The sequence below is a fragment of the Grammomys surdaster genome, unplaced genomic scaffold (assembly GCF_004785775.1).
Source record: "Grammomys surdaster isolate TR1022 unplaced genomic scaffold, NIH_TR_1.0 958, whole genome shotgun sequence".
Classification (NCBI taxonomy): Eukaryota; Metazoa; Chordata; class Mammalia; order Rodentia; family Muridae; genus Grammomys; species Grammomys surdaster.
Window position 1 is genome coordinate 2,093,462 of NW_021605377.1, and position 19,034 is coordinate 2,112,495.

The window sequence follows — 19,034 nt, forward strand, 5'->3', positions numbered from 1 at the left end:
GAGAGAGAATATGAGAATGTGCTAGGTGTAGTGCTTCATGCCTTTAATCTCAGCAGTCAGGAAATAGAAGCTAGTGGATCTCTGAGTTTGAGGCCAGCCTGATGTACATATTGAGTTTCAGGTCAGCCAGAGCTGCATAGTGAAACCCCATCTCAAGGAAGGGAATAGTGGCACACTCTTATATGTTTATAATTTTCATACTTGGAAGGCTGATTTTGAGTACAAGGCCGGCCTAGGCTACATAGCCTGTATCAAGAGAATCAAGCAGTCTGGAGGGATGGCCCAGTGGGTCCCCATGCAGAACCAACATAAGGTGGAAGAAGAGAACTGATTCCACAGAGTTGTTCTCTGACCTCTCCATGCCCTCCACATCAGCGATGTGCATACATAACAATAATAATTGTTATTATAATGGGATGGTTCGGCCATCGAGAACAACTCGCTCTTCTTTCAGAGGACTGGAGTTCAGTTCCCAGCATCTGTATCTGGCAGCTTACAACTGCCTGCTACTCCAACTCACAGGGACCTGGTATCCTCTTCTGATCTCTGTAGGTAAGTATGCGCATGCACAAATCCACACAGACACACATTTTTAAAAATTAAAAAAAATCTATCTATATAGATATAGATATGAAAAGTTGATAGGCATTCTCCTACCAAATGAGCCAATTCAAGCCAAACTAAAGTATAAAGGCAGGTTCATTGGGGGCAGCAAGTTCACCAAGCCCGAAGGAGGGGATCAGTGGAGTCAACACGCAGGGGGAAATGGGGAAAAGAGAGAGAGAAGCACACAAGGGCAGAGAGAGAAAGAGAGGGGGGAGAGGGAGGGAGGCAGGCAGAGGGGAGGGAACTCAGCCCCTGGGCTGGGAAGTGCAAGGTAGAGGGTGGGTTTGCCATGTCTTGTAAGAGGTGGGGACTGAGGGATGCTGGGAGAACCTGGAGGTCAGGTCTGATTTGGTATGTTAAATATATGCACCCTGGCTGCCTGTCCCTGTCTGAAACCCAACATTAGTCATTTGTTGTCACCTTGACCTTATATCTGAGCAAATCAGCTTAGGACTTGAAAGGTCCATGTTGCCTCACAAGTTCAGAGATTTCTCTCTGTGACTAGCTGGCTTCCATCTCTCTTAGGCCTGTGACAAGGCAGAAACATTATCACAGAAAGGGTGGAGGAAAACTCTCACCTCATGGCAGCCAAGAAGCAGAAACAGGAAATGAGGAGGGACAACACATACCTCTCGGGGCTGGAGAAGGTTCAGTGGCTATGAGCATTTGTTGTTTTTGTAGAGGATCTGGGCTCAATTCCCTGCGTCCACACAGCTTACAACCTTTCTTACCTGCAGTTTCAGGGCACCCTCTTCTGATCTCTGAGGGCAACAGAAACAAATGTAATTCATAGGTCTACATGCAAGCAAAACATTCTTATACATAAAATAAATTAAAAAAACCAAATCTTACCCAGGCAGCACACCTTTAATCCCAGCACTTGGCAGGCAGAGGCAGGCGGATTTCTGAGTTCGAGGCCAGCCTGGTCTACAGAGTGAGTTCCAGGACAGCCAGGGCTACACAGAGAAACCTTGTCTCGAAAAACAAAAACAAAAACAAAAACAAAACAAAAAACCCAAATCTAATATATATCTACCTAGTAGGCCCTACCACCTACTACCCCATTCAGTATGAAGTGATCTATGGACTAACCCCAGTGATGAAGTTAGTGCTTTCAATGGGCCAGCAGCTGTGGACCAAGCTTCCAACATATGGACCTTTGGGGGACACTTCATATCAGGACCATAAATACTAGATTAGTACTGACCATAATGTTTGTAGTTCTTCTATTGAGGGAAATGGCTCAGTAAGCCGGGCAGTGGTGGCACACGCCTTTAATACCAGCACTCTGGAGGCAGAGGCAGGCAGATCTCTGTTAGTTCAAGGCTAGCATGGTCTACAGAGTGAGTTCCGGGACAGCAAGGGCTATACAGAGACTCTGTCTTGACAACCAAAAATCAGATAAGGAAAAAAAAAAAAGATGGCTTAGCAGGTTCCTGATGACCTGTGTGTGATGCCTAGAATCGGGATGGAGGGATGGAAGGAGAGAGCAGCCTTGGCACACTGTCCTCTGACCTCCAACAGCAGGCAACAAAATAAAGCAGTTCTACTGGGCAGTGAGACATGGGTGAATTATTTTCTTCTGTTTCTATATTTTTCCAAGATTTCTACTATGAACATATATGGATCTATATCATTTTTTTTTTTAAATTACTGTGAGAAGGCTGGTCAGATGCCTTAAGAAATACAGACGCCTGCTGCCAAGCCTGATAACTCAAGTTCGATCCCTGGGCCTTACATGGTAAAAGGAGAGAACTGATTTCCACAGGTTGCTTTTCACCTCCACAGGCATGACGTGGCAGAAGCATGCCTCCCACCCCAAAACAAACAGTGAGATGTTAGTTAAGAAAAACTAAATTAGTCTGAGAACCGAGTGTGGTAAAGACAGAACTGGAGGATCAGCAGGAGGCTGAGGCGGGCAGAGAAAAACCAACCAACAAAATCCAACCCCCACCCCCACCCCCGCTCCAAAATAAAACCTAAATCATTAAAGGACCACTTAGCCAATCAGCATTCAAAGTCTGCCTTCGGTGTTGCACATTAAAAAGTTCAATTTAGCCGGGCGTTGGTGGCGCACGCCTTTAATCCCAGCACTTGGGAGGCAGAGGCAGGCAGATCTCTGAGTTCAAGAGTTCGAGGCTAGCCTGGTCTACAGAGTGAGTTCCAGGACAGCCAGGGCTACACAGAGAAACCCTGTCTCGAAAAAAACTGAAAAAAAAAAAAAAAGTTCAATTTAATCAGTGCATCCAGAGGGTATTATTTTAGGTAATTGACTTAAAAATAATCTCAGAAGAAACGTTAATTAGGTGAATATATAAACAGATTATACTGTATTAGTAGCTAAATCCCTTTCTAGGATAAATAATACTAGACTTTTTTTTAATGAACAAGCACAAAGCCAGAGAGCTATTATGTGAAAATTCAGGGGTCAGAGAGATGGCTCAGCAGTTAAGAGTACTTGATGTCCTTCCACAGGTCCTGAACTGTTTCCAGAATCCACCTGAGGCATTGCGCAACCTGTACCTCTAGATCAAGGAGTCTTGAAGCCCTTTATGGCCTCCTAAGGCATACTTCCCCCAAATACACACACACACACACACACACACACACACACACACACATCAAATAAACAAATGTGACTTAAGATTCAAATCTGGAAGTTTGAATTTAGTGTTCTTGAGTTTCTCTCCACATGTCATCCCTATATAACAAATGTAGACTAGTTAAACGGCAGTGTTAGATTGCTTCTAAATGATACTAAGCCACCCAATTAGCCATTCTAAGAAACTCCACAGATCCAGCTTCGGGGAACCAGCTAGGACCTTTGAGTGGACATTTTAAGGGGAGAAATAATTAGTCAGGTATAACACACCCCTTTAATCCCAGCATTCTGGAGGTAGAAGCAGGTGGATTCGTGAGTTTGAGGCCAGCCCGGTCTACACAGAGAGTTCCAAGATAGCCAGAGCTACAGTGTGATCCTGTCTCAAACAAACAAACAAACAAACAAACAAACAAATAAAAATAGCCAGGTACATATATTTGCCCCAGTTAGCTTTGTCAGTTTCACAAAGTGTAGAATGATCTGAGAGCAAAGTCTCACTCAGTGAGGAACTGCCCAAATCAGATTAGCCTATGGATCGATGTGGGAGGAACTGCTTTGTTAAGGGAGAAAGGGTGGCCCAGGCCCACTGTTGGCGGTTCCACTCCTTAGGCAGGTGGTCCTGGGTTGTGTAAGAAATCTAAGCATGAGCCTGAGGACTCCGGCAAGCAGCGTTTCTCTGTAGTTTTGCTTCAAGTTCCTCCCTTGGGTTCCTGCCCTGATTTTCCCCAATCACTGACTGTAAGTTATAAGTTGAAACAAACCCTTTCCTTCCCCAAATTGCTTTCAGTCAGTGTTTTATTACAGCAACACAACCGCAACAGAAAACAGAAGACTGATGCTTTACGGCCTATAGTATTATTTTGCTATTTTTGGCTTTATTCGGTCCTCTTAACGTGTATGGCAAACAAGACCTCCAGTTTTATCTTCTATTATTGTCATGGGGCAGTCCTGCCTAGAAAAAAGTCTAGGCCAAGTTTTAAGTTCTCTGTGATCTTGTCAAAGTCATGAATAACAGAAGCTATGAATTGGTGGTAACAGATCTGCATGTTCTCAGAATGAATTAGAAGGACACGATGTCCTGTATGGCCTACCTCTCATTTACCTTGCCAGCCTTCTCCCTCTCTCTGTAGAAGTAGGCAACGCAGTTTTCATTTGAGGGTGGCTGCCTTATTTTACCTGAACACCAACTTTCTAAGTGCACGTCCTTGACGTATCTGAAAGCATGCCGCCAGTCAGACTGCATTAGGGCTTCATCTAATTGCCTCAGTTTGACTTAATCAACTCTTTTTGTTTTGTTTTGTTTTTGTTTTTCAAGACAGGGTTTCTCTGTGTAGCCCTGGCTGTCCTGGAACTCACTCGGTAGACCAGGCTAGCCTCGAACTCTAGAACTCAGAAATCCACCTGCCTCTGCCTCCCAAGTGCTGGGATTAAAGGCCTGCACCACCACCGCCCGGCTTAGAGTCATATTTATTTTAGCTTGAACCAAACATACTTCATTTGAACAAAAATCTCACCTTTTTGATGCAGACAGATGGCACACTGTATCACCTTGTGATGTGCTATAATGACCCAGGGCAGAGCTGTCTCTGTTCTGTTACTCTGTTCCAGTTTATGTTACTTTCTCCTCGGCAATTAATTCAACATTTGACACCCAGTGACTTAAAATATATGTTTTCTGTTATAAATTGTACGGGATCTTGCTTTCAAAGCGCAAATAATGGGTTAAAGCTTTTTTTGTGTGTGATAAAGTCTGTACCCCAATATTGTGTAATTGCTGTGAAAGAAAATCACAGCGGGTTCAGAAGCCTAATTCAGAGTAGAAAGACCAGTTCTCAAGGCATTGTGTACATAAAAAAAACAGAACAAAACAAACCACTTCACTTTAAAAGGCCTGAACTAGCCTTAAGATTCTTACAATACTTGGTAAGCCTTACTTTTCAGCAATTAAAGTATTACAGTCACTTTTGAACGAAGCTTTAGAGCACAAAAAGCATTTTTTAAAAGTGGCGGGAACACACTGCGGTTCCCATTAGACCAGTAAATAAAGAAAAAAAAAAAAAATGTTGTGACCCCGACGTGATTCGAACACGCAGCCTTCTGATCTGGAGTCAGACGCGCTACCGTTGCGCCACGAGGTCCTGCTGGGCTGTGGCTCGCGCGGTTTCTTAGGAGTCCGAAAACATGGCGGTTGAAGCACGCCTCCTACACTCCTGTCTCTCACTCGGGAGCTGGCCGAGCCGGAGCTGGATCACTCAGCGCTGGACTTTCGTTCTCCGTCTAGGTTGGGAGATAACCAGCGGAGGCCGGAGACTAGCTCCCGTCGGATCCGCTCGGCCGAGTCGAAGGAAACCCGCTCTTCCTCTCCTTCCCGGCAGCCACTTCCGCTGCGGCCGCCCCGCCCTCGCCCGTTAGGGGCGGAGACGCCGTCTCCCCTCCTCCACGCGATCTGCGCGCCGAGCCTCCGACCTCCCTTTGTAATCTGGCGGGATCCCACTGCGCACGCGCGGGCCTGTGCCAAATGGCGCCCGAACTCCAGCGTCCGTTCCCGCTGAGCGCCCGCGCTACCCGGGCCAAAAGCACTAGGCGTTTTCTCTTAAGAGACGGGTTTTCGTCTTACAGCGAGCGTTGAAACTTAAAAGCAATTGTTTTGAAAAAGACACAGGTTTTGGTTTACAAAGGATTCTTCACTTTGATAGAGATGTCTTGAGACTGGTACCGGCCAACAAAGAAATAAAAGCTTACAACCTCCCCGTCGGGGAATTGAACCCCGGTCTCCCGCGTGACAGGCGGGGATACTAACCACTATACTAACGAGGAGCTGTTAGTAAATTGTCTTCTAGGTACTACTTCAAGGAAAGATAAGGTTGTTTTGGGTTTTTTTTGGTCTTTTTTTTTTTTTTTTTTTTCTCCCTGGGTTGCAGGTTCTCAGGGACTGAGGATTCAATATTGGACTTCTTGGAATGGGCTGTTGCATGTCGCTGGTTCTTTCTCTGTAGAACAAACTACATTTCCAAGGCAACGTTAATGAACGACGTGAAAATATCTTAGCAGAACTCTAAGCTTTCCAAATGTTTCAGTCTTTTGTGTTTGAGTTAATCTTGACAAAGGGCAAATGAGTTGAGATCCTCACAAATTCGTCTATTCGATCAGAAGTTGAAGTTCAAGTGTATGGTGCCAGATCTCTAGTATGGTCAGAGAGGTTCCGAAGCTGTGTGTCTTCAAACGGTTCGTCAGCGCTCATGACACAAAAGGATCTGTGCTTTTGATGAGCTGTTTTCAAATGAAATTTTACTGACCGCCTGACTTTTCCTATATCCCCGTCTAAAGGTGTCTACAACTTAAAAAAAAAGGACAGAAGCAAGCTTTAAATGGCTAATACTGCAGTTAAAGAATTAAAAACAAAAGATGTGCTATCGATTAACATAGAGCTGTAAAAATACAGCTACAGGACCAACAGGAACATTTATGCTATACTAAGCCATTTTATAAATAGAATGGAGCCATTCCCCCGGAGGAACAAGGACGACAAACTTTTTTTGTCACCAAGAGCACTTACACAGCCATAGGTAAACACACATGGCTGACAAGGATTTAGGAGATATTTGGAACGTACAGTGTACCAGACGTTGTATTAGATGCAGTGGGAGACCTTCACGGGTAAATCTCGGTCTTATGCTATGTTATAGTAGGAGCAAGGCAGACAGTTCCAATATCAATATTAGAACTTTCACTCGTGTATCTCAAGGGGTGTGTTAAGAACTGTTGCATTTTTATAGATCATAAGTTATATGGTAATTAAAAAAAACTGGTGCCAGGGTTGTTTAATATAGACAGAAATGGCAATTTCAGAGGTGTGTTTTGGCTTTTTTTTCCCTTTCACCTCTAACTCTATTAACTTCCTCCAACCCCGCCACTCACACCCAATATCCTGTAGCTTCTGTCCCTTGCTTATTCTCCAATAACTCTTCTGAGGTCCAGAAGGCCCCGTGGTAACTATGGTGATGCCCTTTTCTGGATGAGTTTAAGGGACTTGCTTGCCCTAGGTCTTTTAGTTGGCAGAGCTACAAGGAAGCCTGAACCCAGGTCAGCTGAATCACCTGTTTGCCCTGCTCCGTAAATGGGAGAAGAGGCACTCACTGCCTGCTTCACCGGTCTTGGCAAAGCTATGCCTGTGTTCCGACACATATGTTACTACTTACTCCCTGGAGACGCTAAGCAGGAGCCTGAGTCAGCTTGGATCAGGGAACACGCCACTCAGCACCTGCTGTCTCTCTTCCTAAAATGGAAAGGGAAAGCTGGTCATTAACCTGAACTGGGTATGGGAGATTCCTCCCTGTCAGCATTGGGAGAAGGAACAGGTTACAAAGGCCGGCCGGCAGTACAGAGGACACTCGGTGCTCTGTGGGGGCAGATAGCCTAATGGCAGTTGATTCTGGTAGCTTCAAATCTTGGATAGTTAGTAATCATGTCTCACAAGATGATTCACGCTCATCTCAGCAGCCTGTGGGGTGACTAGGGCCGAAAGAGAATCTTAGGCAGAGTGACCAAAAAGCAAGTTGGGGAAGAAAAGTTTTATTCGGCTCACACTTCCAAATTGCAGTCCATCATCAAGGAAGTCAGGACAGGGTCTCACACAGGGAAGGAACTGATGCAGAGGCCATGGAGGAATGCTGCTTACTGGCTCGCTCAGCCAGCTTTCTTATAGAATCCAGGACTACCAGCATAGGGTTGGAACCCCCCGACAATGGGCTGGGTTGGCCCCCATGAATCACTAAGAAAATCTTACAGCTGGATCTTTTGGAGTCGTTTTTTTTCAACTAAGGGTCCCTCCTTTCAGATAACTCTAGCTTCTGCGTCTAGCCGACATGAATCTAGCCAGCACAGAGAGTGAGGAAAAGCTGGGAATCATACAAGCATTGGCAGCAAGTCCTCTGCAGTTTTCCTCTGATGCTTAGATCCATGTGCTTGTTAAAAAGTAAATACCAGCTATGAAGGGGAAAATGTATTACTATTATATGTGTTTATACGACACATGCAACATGCTTGCTACTACGTTATTATTGACTAATTAGCTATCACAGTTGACAGGCAATATATGGTATATTCATGTACTGAACTTACAGTGTGCCAGACATCGTATTAGATGCATTGGGATATTTCAATGGGTGAACCCTGTTCTTGTGGTGCTTATATTGTATTGCCAGGCAGACAGTCAACAATAGAGTAACACGTCAGACATCAGTAAGAGCGGAAATTCAAAGTAACAGAGTTAGAGAGTGGCTAGTTCAACAGGTGTGATAGGTGGAGGTAAGCTTGGTTAAGATGTGAGTACTGGGGCTGGTGAAATGACTCTGTGGTTAAGAGCACGCATTGCTGTAGTGAGGACCCCAGTTTGCTTCCCAGCACCCACATCAGGTAGCGCACAAGCATCTGTAACTCCAGCTCCAAGGGAACCACTGGCCTCTTCTGGCCACTGTGGGTACTGCACTCATGTAGACATATATACGTAGTTAAAAAAAAAAAAGCCGGGCAGTGGTGGCCTTTCATCTCAGCACTTGGGAGGCAGAGGCAGGTGGATTTCTGAGTTCGAGGCCAGCCTGGTCTACAGAGTGAGTTCCAGGACAGCCAGGGCTACACAGAGAAACCCTGTCTCGAAAAACCAAAAAAAAAAAAAAAAAAAAGACAAACATCTTACCAAGAAGAAGACGTGACCATCCCAGAACATGGAAGGAGAGGATGTGAGGAGTGTCAGGAAATGCTGTGTTTAGATGGGAAATGAACTCACAGCAGCTGCGCCTACCTGCATGGAGCTGGTCCAGACTGAGGCTGCCTGTGTTCCACCCTGTCAGGGAAGGAGATTCATATTCCCCAGTGATAAAGCCACCAGTAAGTTGTCCCTGTCCAAATAAATAACCCTCCAAGTAAATAACCCTCCACTCATGCTTATGCAGACAACCCTAAATCAATGTGCAGGTGGTGTAAAAGGGGAAAGGAGAGAGAGAGAGAGAGAGAGAGAGAGAGAGAGGGAGAGAGAGAGAGAGAGAGAGAGAGAGAGAGAGAGAGAGAGAGAGAGAAAGGGCTTGGTGGGAGGGGATAATAAAGGGAGACAATATCAAAGTACGTTATATATGTGTGTATGAAATTGAATGGAGTTGAAGAGTTTTTGTTTTGTTTTTGTTTTTTTTCGAGACAGGGTTTCTCTGTATAGCCCTGGCTGTCCTGGAACTCACTCTGTAGACCAGGCTGTCCTCGAACTCAGAGATCCACCTACCTCTGCTCCCAAGTGCTGGGATTAAAGGCGTGCGCCACCACCGCCCGGCGAAAGAGCTTTTAAGAAGTGATTATTTGCACAAAAGTGAAGACACTAAGTGTGTCTTGTCAATATGACAAGGTTATATAGTGAGACTCTTAAAACCCACAAGACAAGAAAAAAGAAATTTGTTTGTTTGTTATTATTTTGTTTTTTTAGAGACAGGGTTTCTCTGTGTTGTCCTAGCTCTCCTGGAGTGCATATTTAGACCAGGCTAGCCACAAACTCAGAAATCTACCTGCCTCTGCCTCCCAAGTGCTGGGATTAAAGGAGTATACTACCACTGCCCAGCTAATTTTTTAACATATCTTATTTTTTTATATGCCCTACTATTCACTCTTAAGAGATACTGTGAAGGGAAAAAAATAAATCAGGTGAAGGCAAGGTAAAGTCACATATGTAAAAGAATATGACCTGGGCATGGTGGCATAATCCCAGCCTTTGTGCTCCTTGATCAAACACTTTGATCAAAAACAACGCAGTGAAGGGGGGCTTGTTTTATCTTACATGTCCAAAGGATTGTTCCTCATTGAGGGAAATCAGGCAGGAACCTGGCAGCAGGCTCTAAAGCACAAACCAAGGATGAATACTGCTTACTGGATTGCTTTCTGCCTCCCTGCGTAGCTGATTTTTTTATATATCAGCAGCCCACCTACCTAGGGATGGCGCCACCTACTGTGGGCCCGGCCCTCCAACATCAATTATTAACCAAAATCTCTCCTACTTGGGGCCATAGGACACTCTGGTCAAGGTAATTTTTCAGCTGGGATTCCTTCTTCCCAGATAACTCTAGGTCTGTGTTAGGTTGACAGTAGAAACTAGCATTGCAATATAACATGATGGTTTATATATTTATCTTTTAAAGACATTGTTTTACTTGGGCTGCCCTCCCAGAGGGCCTGGGTTCTATTCCCAGAGCTCACACGGTGACTCATAACTCTGTCTGTTACTCTAGTTTTGGAGATCTGATGCCCTCTTTCTTGTCTTATACCTAGCCCAACCAAAATGAATGAATGAATGAATGAATGAATGAGTCACTCCACCCTTTACCATGACACACCACCTGAAGAAGATCAGATGTCTTGGGGACTCATGCTCTCTTCCCTGTCAGATTGGGAGTGGTAGTGGTGGTGTCAGTTTTCAAGATGTTGAGAAAGACAAATTCATTTTGGGTATGTGAATGTGGGATGGAATAATTTCTACTTTTCTTTGCTCTTTGTTTCTTTTAAAAGCAAAGCAAGAGGAGAAACAAAAAAACAGAAAAAAAACAAAAAACAAACCAAACAAACCAAAACCAACCAACCAAGCATCAACAAAAATAATCCTGCTTGAGAAACCCTGTCTCGGAAAAACCCAATCCCCCCCGCACCCCCCCCCCCAAAAAAAAAACCCTGCTTTATTCCTGCTTCTGGTGCAAAGGTCAAGTATGATTTTCAAGTTGTTTGTGGGTCTGAAAAAAAAAAGCTGTCTGTAGCATTTCTGAGATTTTGTTCTCTTTTACCAGCAAAATGTTGTCACAAGAGTTTACCCATGATCAGCCAGGTGTGGCAGCTCACATCGTTAATCCCAGCATCTCAGAGGTTGAGGCAGGAGAATCATCTGGATTTCAGGCTGCCTTGGCTACTTGGAGGGCCCATCAGACAAAGATAAACAAGCAAGCAAAAACCCATAAAGTAATGCACACGACCTAGTCCGAAAATACCACGCAGTCCGACTCTTTATGCATTTATAAATACTGAGATAAGTTGGAAAGAAAGCTAGAAAAAAAATCTGTTTTGATCTGGAAGCCGGGTGGTGGTGGTGTACACCTTTAGCCTGATGTACATTGCGAATACTAGGGCAGCCAAGGCTATACAGAGAAACGCTGTCTCGAAGCCAGTGAAGGGGTGGGAAAGAAAAGAAAAAGATGAATAACGTTGAATGTAAAAAGAAGGGGGGGGGGAGGGAGGAGGACATGACTACTCCAAGGTACGGCTGAGGAGGTTTATTGTGGATACGAGGGAGAGCACAGCCAGAGGCATCTGGAAGTGTCCGGACTGCATTGGGTCAGCAGAGTGAACCGGGTTATGAGAGGAATGAGAAGGGAGGAGAACGAGGGGAGAAAGAGAGGAGAGAGAGAGAGAGCAGGAGAGGGGACCAGGACCCAAGAGAGCCAAGCGCACCAAGAGGGCACGAAAATGCCTGAGTTGTATAGAGAAGAGGAGCTGGGGGAAGGGAAGCGAAGCTCAGGTGCTGGAGGGGTTTAGGGTCCGGGGTAGGGGTCAGAAATGCTGAGAGGAGCCAGGCCAGGCCTCTGCAACAGGTAAGGTAGCAGAGATGCTGAGAGATGCTGGGAGAACCAGCCGGCCAGCATCCGCTTTGATATGTTAATAGGCACCTCAGCCCTTTGTCCTGTGTTTCTTTGAGATCTTAAAAAACAGTGCCGATCTGTATTTCCGAATTTTCTACTAGATGCCTGTTATTATCCTGAACTGAACAGTTCACGGTTACTAATATTAGGCAAAACAAACAGCTCAGGTGTCCTTCCTTAGCTCTCTGGTTTTGTGTTTTTGTTTTTATTCTACTGTGATTCTTTGTTCTTGTTTCCTCATTATTGCGCAGCTTAAACTGTTTTTCTAATCCTCAGCCTGGCAAAGAAGGAGTTAGGGCTAAGGCGAGTGAGGAATTGAATCCAACGCTGGGCGGGTGGCTTTTCCCGGTGTCCCTTTGTCTCAAAGCCCAGTGTTCCCGGTCTTTTGTTCTCCGCAGCCAGCAGGATTTGAGATTTAAAGAAAAACAAGAGCCGAGTCTCCTCGCGCCCTCTGGTGTCCCAACGAAGTATAACCAGGTAAAATCCACAAACATCGCGGCCATTTCACATAACGGAGGTGCCCAGAGAGAGGAGAACGTCCGGAATCTTGGATGAATCACATACCAACAGAATTTATAAGTGTGGATACGGATTAAAACGAACAACAGCAACAACAAAAACAACAACAGTAACAACAGTGCCTGCGATGCAGATATTTAGACTTGTAGGAGCTGGGATCGTCGCTTTTGCCTCTGCACGTGCCAAGCAGCTCTGGGATTGATCCCCACTAACGTTAAACACAAAACAAAACTCAAAACCTAATAGTAAACGACTCAGTTCTCTCTCAAAGCACTTGGCAAAGGCTTATGGGTACTAGAACCAAGAAAGTCAAGAAAATCCAACGTAAATCACTATTTTACCAATTCTTTTTCTCCTTTTTTTTTTTTTTTTCCAGACAGGGTTTCTCTGTGTAGCCCTGGCTGTCCTAGAACTTGCTCTGTAGACCAGGTTGGCAAGATCCTCCTGCCTCTGCCTCCCCAGTGCAAAGATTAAAGTCGCACACCACCATTCCCACTGCAACATTTTTAAGCCAGCAACATCTCTAAAGCTATACATTGGAGTAGGAATAGAAGCAGAATTTTCTTTTTTTCTCTTGATTTTTTTTTTTTTGTTCGTTCATTTGTTTAAATTTTATTTGGGGGTGGGGAGGGGGTGGAGTCTAGAGAGATAGTTCAGTGGATAAAAGCACTGACTACTTACTCTTCTAGAGGACCCAGGTTCAATCCCTGCACCCACATGGTAGCAGACAACTGACTGACTCCAGTTCTAACAGACATACACACTGGCCAAAACCAGGTAACACATCAGATAAAAATAAAAAAATCTAAAAAGTTTTATTTATTTATTTGTTTTGCTTTTTTTTGTTTGTTTGTTTTTTTTCGAGACAGGGTTTCTCTGTGTAGTCCTGGCTGTCCTGGAACTCACTCTGTAGATCAGGCTGGCCTCGAACTCAGAAATCCGCCTCCCTCTGCCTCCCAAGTGCTGGGATTAAAGGCGTAGGCCACCACCGCCCGGCCTATTTATTTATTTTTTTTTATTTTATGTATTCACCGTTGCTTTCTTCAGACACACCAGAAGAGGGCATCAGACCCCCATTACAGATGGTTGTGAGCCACCTTGTGGTTGCTGGGAATTGAACTCGTAACCACTGAGCCATCTCCCTAGCCCATCTAAAAAGTGTTTTAAAGTTTGGCTGTCCTGGAACTTGGTGTGTAGACCAGGTCAACGTTGGTTGAATTTACAGAGATCTATCTGCCTGCATCTGCTCCTGAGTGCTGGGATCAAAGAGTATACCACCACACCTAGCTGGCAAATTTTTGGTTTAAATGTTTGGTAGGTAAGATTATAGCAATTAAGTGGCACCATAGTTGTATTTTGATAAGCAACACAACACAGACATAATGAAATTCAAAAAGTACCAAAAGGTATGCAGATAAAATTTTTCTCTACACTTCTCTCAGCTGACGTCAGGGTTGGCTTGGCAGTTCACCAAGGTCTTCAGAAGATTCCAGTTTGTCTTAGTTTCCTTCTTTGCGACTGTGTTAAAACACCCTGACCAAAGCAACCTGGGAAGGAAGGGGTTTATTTGGTTTAGAAGTTATGGTCTGGCCGGGCAGTGGTGCTGCACGCCTCTAGTCCCAGCACTTGGGAGGCAGAGGCAGATTTCTGAGTTCGAGAATTCGAGGCTAACTTGGTCTACAGAGGGAGTTCCAGGACAGGACAGCCAGGGGTACACAGAGAAACCCTGTCTCGAAAAACCAAAAAAAAAAAAAAAAAAAAGAAAAAAAAAGAAAGAAAAAAGAAAAGAAGAAGTTATGGTCTGTTTTTGAGGGAAACCACGGCAGGAACCCCAAGGAAGGAGCTGATGCAGAGGCCATGGAGGGGTTCTGCTTATTGGCTTGCTCTCTATGGCTTGCTCAGCCTGCTTTCTTATGCAACAAGACCTCCTACCCAGGGGTGGCTCCACCCACCATGGGCAGGGCCCTTTCCATATCAGTCATTCATCAATGAAATGCATAGAGGTGCCCACAGGCCAATTGGTGGAGGCAAGTCTGTTCTTGCAGTTAACCCTAGTTTGTGCGACACCAACAAGAACTAACCAGGAGGCTTCTTCTCATTCTTCTGGCTCTCCTTTTAATCTTTAACCTATCAACTCCTTTTTACAAATGCCATTTTGTGGTCAAATGTCCTACAGGCAATGGAGACACTTTTTCAAGGTTGGCACTTGAGTGGAGAGCCAGCCCCAGCAAACTTTGCAAATTCGTCCATTAATCAGTAAGGAGGCTTACTAAGGAGGCTTACCCAGAGTTTACCCAGAGTCATGGCAGGGTTTTTTTGTTTTTGTTTTTTGTTTTTTTGTTTTTTGTTTTTTTGAGACAGGGTTTCTCTGTGTAGCCCTGGCTGTCCTGGAACTCACTCTGTAGACCAGGCTGGCCTCGAACTCAGAAATCTGCCTGCCTCTGCCTGCCTCTGCCTGCCAAGTGCTAGGATTAAAAGTGTGCGACACCACTGCCCGGCTCTTTTTTTTTTCTTTTAAAGATTTATTTTTTTTACTGATATGAGTATACTGCAGTTGTCTTCAGACACACACTAGAAGAGTGTATCGAATCCCATTATAGATGGTTGTGAGCCACCATGTGGTTGCTGGGAATTGAACTCAGGACCTCTGGCAGAGCAGTCAGTGCTCTTAACCCCTGAGACATCTCTCCAGCCTGGCAGGTTTCTTCTTGTTTGGTCAGCCTGTTACTCGGTTCCAGAGAGATTCAATTAAGCAAAAACCAAGTGATTCTAGCATTTTTTCATACTTTGTAGAGGCCCCTTTGGGGGCTTCAAATCAGATATCCCGAGTATCAGATAGTTACATTATTATTTATAACAGTAGCAAAATTATAGTTATGAAGTAGCAACAAAATAATTTTATGGTTGGGGGGGTCACCACAACAAGAACTGTATCAAATGGTCTCAATATTAAGGAAAGTTGAGAACCACTGATTTAGAGCTCTGTGTTATTTTTAAGTATAGTATAGTATAATCCAGTTTTCCTTTGAGCCAATGAAAATAATTTAATCATTTTATGTCACGGGGGTTGGGGGATGGGGTTGGGTGGGTGGATGGGAGATATACCCAGAGAAGTAAACACTGTAACTAGCTCAAAGTCGCCCAAGCTCTATGAAGGATTCTGTTCACATCCTTACTGTTTTTCAAAAGAGTTGGATCTTTTTAGTGACTTTGTTCCAACTTCTCTCATTTTTTTAATAGTTGGATTTTTTTCCTTTTATTGAAAATAGATTATTTTCTCATATAATATATCCTGATTATGCCTCGCTGTTCCTGGTTCCTTCCCTCCTGCCCTCCAATCCAGATCTGCTTCTCATTAGAAAACAACCAGACATTTGGGAGGCAGAGGCAGGCAGATCTTGGTGAGTTCGAGAACCAGCCTTGTTTACAGAGCAGGACTCAGTGACACTTGAGGACTACACAGGGAGATCCTGTCTCGAAAAACCATAAACAAACAAACAAAACGTGAAAGAAAACAGACAGGCTTCTAAGGGGTAATATTAAAATATATTAAGGTAAAACAAGATAGGACAGAAACAAACAAACAAAACGGAAGAAAAGGAGCCCAGGAAAGGCACAAGAAACAGACATAGATGGAGGGACCCACTGATTCGCACACTCAGGAATCGCAGAAAAACACTAAACTAGAAGCCATAATATATACGTGAAGGACCTGCTTCTCTGGCCAGGATGCAACTTACCTTATTTTTAAACAAGTTGAGCATAGTTTCATGTTTATCTGCAGGATGGATTTTCTCCGGAGCTAATTCAGGGTTTCCTGGCATTGTGGTTTTAGAGTGGAAGGCATTGTTTACAACAGCAGTGGAGACGGTGCTGACATGGAAGTTGTTTTAGGATTATGAAGGAGAACTCATGTTTTCTAGTCTGTACTAATCCGAGTTTATGCTGTGCTGCTTGTTCTTAGAAGCATTCACTCAATTCCCTCTCCAAAAGCCCCAGTCCAGAGGAAAAAAAAAAAACTATCTTGTTACTTATTATTTGAAATATATCCCCAAATATCTTTGTTACTGTTTGTCCACCCCTCAGCCAGTATGTGGTGGGTTACCATGAAGCTTGGCTCTGGTATCCTTCTTTGGGTGTTTTCACAGAGCACAGAACAGTGCCTAGCACCCAGTAAATGCTTTAGAAGTATCACTAATCGATACATAGACTCATTGCTGGGTGCTTGGCTCATGGCCACCTGAGCAACTGGGTTCTGTTAGCAACAAATATGAAGGAATGGTTTTGGGGTATACAACTCACCGTGCCTTCCAAAACACACATTTGAGGCTTAGCTGGATGTTGTCAAGTTGTTCCCCACAGGGGATGAGGCGGTTTACACTCCCACTAGCAATATGTCTGAGCATCTGTCTCTCTAACCTTCATCCACATGGTGTTATCAAAATTCCTCTCTGTGCCAATCTGGAAGTTTTAATTTGCATCTCCCTTATTATAGAGAAGTTTGAGCGTATTTCCATGTTTTAAAGCAATATGTAATTTATTTCCTGAGAACCGTTTATTTTTATCCTTTGCCCATTTTTTTTTTTGAGCCAAATATTGGCCTTTTTCTTATCAATTTGTGGGAACGCAAATAGTTACCAGATTTTCATCTGTTTTGGGTTGGTGATTGGTGGTGTTACTAAGCAGAATTAAAAAAAAAATATATATTTAGTTTTTTTTCTTTTTATAGCTTCTAGATCTTGTATCATGCTTAGAAGTGCTTTTTCTATTTCTATCTACCGGAATAATTCTCCCTCATTTTCCTCGTTTACTTTCAGTTTTGAGTTTTCCTTGTAAATCTCGAACTGTATGGAATTTTTGTAGTTATTTACATATTTATTTGTGGTGCTGGGGATTAAGTCTAAGGCTTCTCGCGTGTTAGGCAAATACTCCATCACTGGGTTACATCTCTAGCCCTTCATCTTGAATTAATTTTGATGTGAAAATATAGTGCTTACCAAATATTTCCTATCTTTTCTCCACTCAAGAAAATTATTAACATGTTCCTGATTTTCAAAGGCTGCTTACTATGGAACTTTTAACATGCCAAAGGGTTACAGAAAACATCGTTCAATTTGAGTGGTGGTGGCGCACACCTTTAACTCCAGCACTCTGGAGGCAGAGGCAGGCAATCTGAGTCTGAGGCCAGCCTGGTCTACAGAGCGAGTTCTAGGACAGAGAACCCTGCCCAGAGTTCCACACAGAAAAACCCTGTGTCTAAAAACAACAATAATAGTAATAATAATGACATTCATTGGCAAAGAAGCCAGGAGAAAAATTTAATTTGTAATTTCATGCCTTACACATCCTTACTTTAAAATTTTATTTTTATTGGTTTGTGTCTATGTCTGTATGTGGGTATGTGTTCCGGCATACAGTGCCTGAGGAGGATTCCCCTGGCGCTGGAGCTTCAGGTGGTTGCAATATGCCTGATGTGGGTGCTTTGGAACTCGGGTCCTTTGGAAGAGCAACAAACGCTCACCCAATCATATCTGCAGTATCTACATCCTTACTTTGTAAGAACACTGACTTTTGTTAAGAGTTTGTTGAGTATAATACACAATTGTATCGCTGGTATTAAAATGAACGCTTGTGTACTTGTTGCCCCGGTGACCCAGACTGCAGCATCAATAACTTGAAAGTTCTCCATGGCTCTACTGGAATTATATTATTCTTCCTTGTAGGGGTGATATGTAGAAAACTACCTGGTCCGGCTTGTTCCCAATGCTCTGACCGGGGCGCCGGCTAGCTAGATGCGCAATCCTTGGCACCTACGAGACACCAGTGTGGGGGATGGCTCTGCCAGTCCCCCACGCTGCATCCACAAAGCTCGGCTGAACCCCAGACAATATCTGTCATCCTCACGGTACCCAGTAGAAATGAGACTCAAGCTTAATGATTATCTAAAGGATTTATATATTTATAAATGCACAATCAACAAGACACCCACGCAATTAGAGTTGTTCCCCAATATCTAACCTTTTGATAGAAGTTGCTACCCATCCGTGGTTCTCCATGGCTGATAGCCTTCTTCTGTTCCTCTCCTTCCTCTTTTTCTCCCCTCCCCTTTCTCTTTCTCTCCCCTCCCCTTCCTCTCTTTCTTTCTCAGCTCCACCTCCTCTTCTACTGCCTAACCACCGAGCTCCACTGCGAATACAATGTAGCAGAATAAGTATCCTGCTACACTTCCTCTTCAATTTGGTGTCTTGGATAATTATTCCTTGAACCTGTTGTATATTTAAAACCTATATAACTCCTTAAGTACTATATTGTTTGGTTTATGAGATAGGTTTTCTTTGTGTAGCCCTGGCTGTCCAGGAACTTGCTCTGCAGATCAGGCTGGCCTCGAACTCAATTATCCATCTGCCTCTGCCTCCTGAAGTGCTGTGACTAAAGGCTTGTGCCACCGCTGGCCCAGTTACATTAAACTCTTTTTTTTTTTTTTTTTTTTGGTTTTCGAGACAGGGTTTCTCTGTGTAGCCCTGGCTGTCCTGGAACTCACTCTGTAGACCAGGCTGGCCTCGAACTCAGAAATCTGCCTGCCTCTGCCTCCCGAGTGCTGGGATTAAAGGCGTGCGCCACCACCGCCCGGCTTTACATGAAACTCT

The 19,034-nt window shown here is 44.1% G+C and overlaps 1 long non-coding RNA gene and 2 other non-coding genes across 4 annotated transcripts; all 3 read right to left on the minus strand.

Moving 5' to 3' along the window:
• Positions 1–5,274: 5,274 nt before the first annotated feature.
• On the minus strand, positions 5,275–5,346 carry Trnaw-cca. The gene has a single exon. It is a non-coding gene; the product is annotated as a tRNA-Trp (tRNA).
• A 607-nt stretch (positions 5,347–5,953) lies between these two features.
• Positions 5,954–6,025, minus strand: Trnad-guc. Its single transcript has one exon. It is a non-coding gene; the product is annotated as a tRNA-Asp (tRNA).
• Positions 6,026–6,175: 150 nt separating this feature from the next.
• Positions 6,176–18,426, minus strand: LOC114634494. Of its 2 annotated transcripts, none has more exons than XR_003713331.1 (3): positions 18,406–18,426; positions 7,408–7,484; positions 6,176–6,545 (listed from the first exon to the last, which is right to left on the minus strand). It is a non-coding gene; the product is annotated as an uncharacterized LOC114634494 (long non-coding RNA). The 2 variants fall into 2 exon arrangements; XR_003713332.1 differs by lacking the exon at positions 18,406–18,426 and adding an exon at positions 9,009–9,415.
• Between the last annotated feature and the right edge of the window lie 608 nt (positions 18,427–19,034).